Consider the following 6692-nt stretch of genomic DNA (forward strand, 5'->3'; position numbering starts at 1 on the left):
CACTGATCTGTGGGTGGAGCAGTCCATCATTAGCAGTCATTTTATTGCAGTGTTCCTTTAGCAGAACATTAGTAGAAATTTTTCTTCTAGGATCCATGACCTAGCTAGTCCCAGGATCAAGGCTAGTACAGCAGGATTACATATCTGTACCATCTAATGGAGGGGGTCTTTCTGCCAGTTTTTGAAAAGTTATGGTTAAACTTATGACATTGTTTCACAAGATCTTCCAAATGGTATTGTTTTTTCCACAACCTGCTGGTAAGACACTAATGCTGAGCAAAAAAACAAAAAACAAAAACAAAAACAAAAAAAAACCCTATGCTTTGTGATATTTTCAATAATTCTTTGAGATGTCATACACTGTATTTGGATCATATTCACCTTCAACTCCTTCTTTTATCTCTGTTATGCAGAGCCATCCCACCTTTGTACCCCAGGCTCTGTGTCCTCCTACTTGTGCTGTCCATCTGCTTCTGGGGCAGAACTGTTCTACTGCAATAAATTGACTTACCAAGAGCCACTCCCTTAGAGAAAACAATTTTCTCTCCCACAAAGCCATCAATTTTTTAACACCCAGACCTCTGAGGGTGGCTTTTGTAGGTAGGTCTGCAGAATGAGATAAATGCAGACTTCCAGGTGTTTGTGTTCAGTCTGAGCTGTGAAACAGGATAGGAGGGTGTTGGTCATCACAAGGTGACAGACAGGTGTGCAGAGTTGGCTTAGGGCTGAGCCTCAAATGACAAAGCAGATGATTTCAGAGTACTGGAAAGTACACATGTTGGGGAGTGGCCATACAGCTTCAGAGATGTTTATGAGATATACATGAAGCAGATGGGGGTATAGCTCAGGGGTAGAGCATTTGACTGCAGATCAAGAGGTCCCTGGTTCAAATCCAGGTGCCCCCTTATTATTGTCTCCTTAATATACAAGAGACCAAATGTGAAGTATTGGCTCACACAGAGCTGCCTAACAGATTGTGCTATTGTATGCATGTATTCTGTTCAGGCCTGGACTCTATACTGTTCTCTGAGAGGAGCTAGTATAGGATCCACTGTGAGACCCATCCAGGTCATATGTTGTGACACAGGTTGCACTCCAAGGCTCTGTAAGGCTCACTCTGTGCAGAAGATCACAGAGAAGGGTCCTATGAACCTGAGGAGTGGCTTCTTCCTCTGGGAATTTCCATAGCTGTCCCATCAGGAAGTCCCTCCAGAGCCTCCTATAGGGTGATCCTTCGTTCCACATCCCTCTAACCTATGCTGTGGCTCCTGCTCCGTCAGAGGCTAGAACCAATCTATGAATTTGACTCCTATGTATACTAAGACTCTGAGGAAAAAGGAAAATGGCTGATCTCTCTTTATCTATTCACGGTGGCTGATAAGTGACCATAGCTAATGAGGTCCATGTATGTCACTGAGTGAATAAATGATGGAGTGAAGTGATGAGCACCCTGCTGATGTCCTGGAGGATAAAGTTCTCTCTGGGTTGCAGATTGGGCTAATGAAGACCCAGAACCCTCAGCTCTTGTCTTGGCCACTTACGAAAAATTAATTGTGAACTGAAGGAATCCACTATGATTAAGTGTCTTCCTAGATCCCAAGGACAGATCTGCAGCACACCCAGATGAGAGGGGTGCATTTGGTGGGGCTAATCAAAGTTGGAGGGGAGAGGGGTGGAGGGAAGACTTTAGTAGAAAAATCCTTCTAGGTTCAAGATGAGTACAGGAAGCAGTAGAACATGAACATAGAACAAGTTGGATGTGGTACCAAGTTGGAAGTGGTGATATCAGAGGCCTCCTTAGCTATAAAATGGGGGTATAGCTCAGGGGTAGAGCATTTGACTGCAGATCAAGAGGTCCCTGGTGCAAATGCAGGTGCCCCCTTTCTTAAATATGATTTTAGTACTGAACTTGCCACATCCACCTTATTTGGGTCTTCCATGAACCTAGGAGATCTCCATTAGTTGAAGTTTCTTGAGTAAACTGCATAGCCTCCCACTCTGGGCTATATAATCCAGGTTATTTGAGACCTTCACACAAGGGCACAAACTCAAGACTCCAAATCTATGCACCACCCACCCCCCTCCTCAGGTTTCCACAATGATTAGAAACAGAAAATCATGAAGGACAAAATGTAATAATTTTTCCAATAAAGGAAGATGTGGGCTTCCATCCTAAGTTTCTGCAAATCCTCTTTACAACGGATGAGTGTCACAGGAAGTGTCAAAGAATTTTACACCAAAGGGAAAGTCTTATAGTATATCACAGCTTACAAGGAGCAGGTGATATATACAACATAAGCTAACATCATGGTGGTAAACTTGTCAACAGTAGTACTTGACACTAAGAGAAAATAAGAAATCTTCGTGGCTCCAGGACACCCCGGAACAACAACTCAAAGGCAATATCCCATACCTTGCACAGAAGTATCGTCTCAGGCAATCTATGGTTTCTTGGATGAGCATAACCCCCTGTGTAGGGAAATTTCAGTCAAATCCTGGTGTTCTGTGACCCCAAAGGACAATACAGGTATTGTCATTGCTCACAGATAGATGCCCTCTAGCACATGCTCACTAAATGCTGTTGATTAGGACACCACACATATTAGTCACAGGACATGGTGAACCAAGTTGGCACTGACCAGGAAGCATCCACTTTGTTGGTTAGCTTTGGTCGAACTGGAAGGTGCTTTGTAAAGTCACCAACAGTCTTGCCAAGCTGTGGGCTCTGTGAATGTCGATGATGACGTGCATGGCAGGTTATGAGGCCGAAGCTCCCTTTTGTTGGGTTCAAAACACCATGTGTTCTAAGAACACATGGCAAGTGGAATAGGGTAGGCCAGGAGCAAATGTCCTCAGTGCCCACTTGAGAAAACCTACACCAGGTTCACTGGAAACAGTACCTCAGATGACCTATCTGTGACCCAGAAAACCTCTAGGGATGTTTCAGATATACTTGTTTATACCTATTAATTTTATATAAGCCACTTCATGCTACAGATGTGAAAAGTCATTACTTAAATCAGGCCCAGGCAACTCATAGTGACCAAGTCATAGCAGAGTTCACATTAATGATTCAGGGATTCTTCTGCCAGTCTTCCTGAGCAGGTATTGAGCAGCCTCCATTGTCTCTCATCTTCCTCCCTCTTGTGAAATCCCTCGATGTAGCAGCAGAAGAAATAACGTGAAGAATGGCTCCATCCTCAAAATTGTGGACAAGTGAAAGTCAGAGAGACTGATGGTCTCCGTAGTGTGACATGGTCAGCAGTGTGCCCAGCATGGCACGGCCTTTACTCAGGGATTGCATGAACTGTAAGCCCTGCCAGTGACTTATGCCCTGGTACCTGTGTAGACTCTCCTCATTAGCAACACATCCCTGCACTGCCTCACCAGGGATGCTCTATGAGTTCTCATCTCCAGTGCCCTAGGAAACCTAACTCACCAGTAATGAAAATTAGTATTAAAGAAAAATAGGGATACTGAAAATACCAAACGCTGATGATATGTGTGTGTGTGTGTGTGTGTGTGTGTGTGTGCATATAATTGCATGTGTGTGTGGGTATGAATGCGTACCTGCTTTTGGGAATGTATGTGTATGTATTTGTGAGTATTTTTTGTGGGTGTGTATGTATAATGTGTTTGCATGTATAATGTGTGTACATAACTGGAGTGAATGGAAGAAACAGGACTAAGTTTTTATATCTCCATGACTAAAACAACCTTTTGGTAAGGGGGCACCTGGATTTGAACCAGGGACCTCTTGATCTGCAGTCAAATGATCTACCCCTGAGCTATACCCCCACCTGTTTATTAGCGTCTCATGGGCACTCAGAAACTTCATGTCCATTTCCTGGTTGCTAACATCTGGAATGTCCACTTGCCACTGCTCTGTCATCATCTGCTTCCTCCTATGAGGCCCAGCCCTGAGTTGCCTCTGCTCATCTGAATACTATGTCCTCATGAACGTCTGGCATATTTTCTGGCTTAGATCCTAGCTGAGGCAGGGGCATTAAATTCAGAAGGCTTCAGCTGGTGCTACTTCAACTTTGAACCCAACTAAAAGAGCCATATGCAAAACCAAATGCTGACTTTTGGAGGTGACTGGGAGACAGGAGTGGACAGAATGGAAAGATCTCCATCTGCTTAGGACTCTTTGATCAGATTCTCTAGGAGGGACATAGAAAACACCCCTTCTTAATAACCAAGGGAAAGCAGAGTCTACAGATATGATGAAGGACATCTGGAGACCATGGTCACTGAAATATGAGACAGGACACTGGATGATAGCAAATGATCAGCAGGACTCAGAGTCTTAGAGCAGATTCAGATAAAGTTCCTATGCTCTGCTCTTGTAAACTATGCAGAATTTCTCATTCTCACAGGTCACCTGCACTGCCTCACCCTAGGATATAGTACACATGGGGATGTTTGATTTCCAATGTGCTAGATGACCTGACACACCTCCCTCAGACTGGGCTTTACCGGGCTTGCATTTACCATTTTCTTCCCCATACACCTACCACAGGACTCCCTGAATCCCTTCATGCCCAGCACATTCAACCCTTTGCTGGTCAGCATTTGTGGAGTCTCAATTGGAGAACCAGTGTACAGAGCCACGGTCCTGCTCTGTTTCCCTCCTGTGGTTTTGCATGCAAATTCCTCACCCTGGTTCACTCCCCACTCTACTCTAGCCTTCTGCAATGCACATTTGTGTATTGGGAATCTTTTCTGTGATTTTTCACCCTCTGATCTCCTGCCTTTTATTTTCTGGTCCTAAATGTGAATGAAAATCTCCAAATTTGAGAGAGAGTGTTAACCCCAAGCTGACCCCAAACCATTAGCTCAGCATCAGCATGAACCAGGTACAAAGACTGCTTATTTGACCTGTTAGAGCATAGCCTACAGAATGTAGGCTTGGGTTTTTCAAGACCTACTTTAATTAGGGTTCTTAAATGTTTCAACCTCCTTTCTAGCCCACCTACCAGCGGTATTGGAAAATGAGAGTTAATAGGAAACAGGAGTTGTAGACCTGTTTAGAAGTGATTCTTTGGGTACAATTTCAACCTTTGATGTCATCAGTCCAGTGTACTCAATGAATACAAAACATAAATCATCAGGGTCATTTTGATTCAGGAAACCCTGAGAGTCTCTGACAAATCGACACGAGACTGTGGAAGTGTCAAGAAGCAACTGAAGTATCATGAGAAGTTCTTTGGCAAGTTACTCTATATGAAATCATAACAAGCAAAGGTGGGAAACGTGGTGCAAGGTGAACCAATGCAACAGTTTCATCTGTGGGGTTATATTTATTCTCTTCTAATTGTTACACATCCTTCACCTGCTTCACAAAGCATCTGCTCATCTGCCTCTTTCAGCAAGACATCACCTGACATAACTCAGTCCTCAAAGAAATGAGAAAGTTCCACTACACAGGAATTTCTGCCAACTGAAACCTTCTCCTAGAAACCATCACAAAGCCACACAGATACAAATATGTTCTTGAGCGCATCCGACTCGACCAATAAGAACGACGCTGCAACAGGATCCTTCTGCACACGTTTATTGGGAGAGCTTGATTGTAGAGGCGAATAGACCCCGAGCCCAGCACTTGTGCTGGTTTATATAGGCCTAGGAGAGGCATGTCTCACACCCGGATTGGTTGTGCTTGGTTGATGCTTACCACCTCATTTGCATGCCTACATCTGATTGGTTAATTTCTCTCTCATCTGATTGATTGGTTAACTTTTCTCTCATCTGATTGGTCAACTTCTCTCTCATCTGATTGGTCAATTTTGGTTAATTCTCAAAACCTCATCTTGGCAAAAAACTTTACTGCCTATGTATGCGTGGTGGCCAGCAGAAGCCTGTGCCACTCTGCAACGGCACATGTGGCTTCCCACAATATGTAAGAGAGGATCATAGTCAAAAGAGGCCGTCTATGGTGACTCAGAGGCCCTAGTGCAATTTTTGTAATTTGCGTAAGGTGATGAGGACAATCACCGAATGCTTGTTCTTGAGAAAATGTTCATTCAGATTTTACCTAATAAATATACATCTGCTGTATATTTTACTCATAGAACAAGGACTTTTGCAAAGTAGTCAAATCATTACACACAAAAGAAGAACAAGATTAGAAGCCTCACTGGTAAGTTCTTACAGATACATAAGCAGATAACACGAAATTCACACAAACATTGCAGAGACAGAGCTAGAGTCTGCAATTGCTCACTTCACCACAAAATTCAGCATAACCATAATATCCAGTTTTGAGCGAAAACTGGAGTAGGAATGGGGGTGCTCATATGACCTATTTTTAGAAACATGTGGTTGTATTATTAGAAATATACACAATTAGTTTTTATGACTACTAACCACCAACCCACTACAAGGTTTCAGCTGAATATTCGAGAAGATTCTTGCATTCAACATTGGATCTTCTTAGCTTCTCTTGTAACAGAAAATTATGACAATAAAGACTCAAGTGACTCATGGAACTTATTTGTCAAGTGTGCAGAATGGCTGATATCCTCCAAAACATCACTGGAGTTTGTCACTGATGTGGCAATGCACACTGAGGACAGAGACACTATGACCCCATCACTCTGCTGATTTGAGTCTGTGTTTAGTTTGGAATCTCTGTCACTGTAGAAAGAGCTGAGAAGCTCAGCCCAGTGGAGGACAGTGTGGGTCTACAT

General features: G+C 43.3%; 3 non-coding genes across 3 annotated transcripts; 2 read left to right on the forward strand and 1 right to left on the reverse strand.

Moving 5' to 3' along the window:
* Positions 1 to 833: 833 nt before the first annotated feature.
* On the forward strand, positions 834 to 905 carry Trnac-gca. Its single transcript has one exon. It is a non-coding gene; the product is annotated as a tRNA-Cys (tRNA).
* A 905-nt stretch (positions 906 to 1810) lies between these two features.
* On the forward strand, positions 1811 to 1882 carry Trnac-gca. The gene has a single exon. It is a non-coding gene; the product is annotated as a tRNA-Cys (tRNA).
* Positions 1883 to 3726: 1844 nt separating this feature from the next.
* Trnac-gca lies at positions 3727 to 3798 on the reverse strand. The gene has a single exon. It is a non-coding gene; the product is annotated as a tRNA-Cys (tRNA).
* Positions 3799 to 6692: the final 2894 nt, after the last annotated feature.

The sequence above is a fragment of the Mus caroli genome, chromosome 6 (assembly GCF_900094665.2).
Source record: "Mus caroli chromosome 6, CAROLI_EIJ_v1.1, whole genome shotgun sequence".
In the NCBI taxonomy this organism is placed as follows: domain Eukaryota; kingdom Metazoa; phylum Chordata; class Mammalia; order Rodentia; family Muridae; genus Mus; species Mus caroli.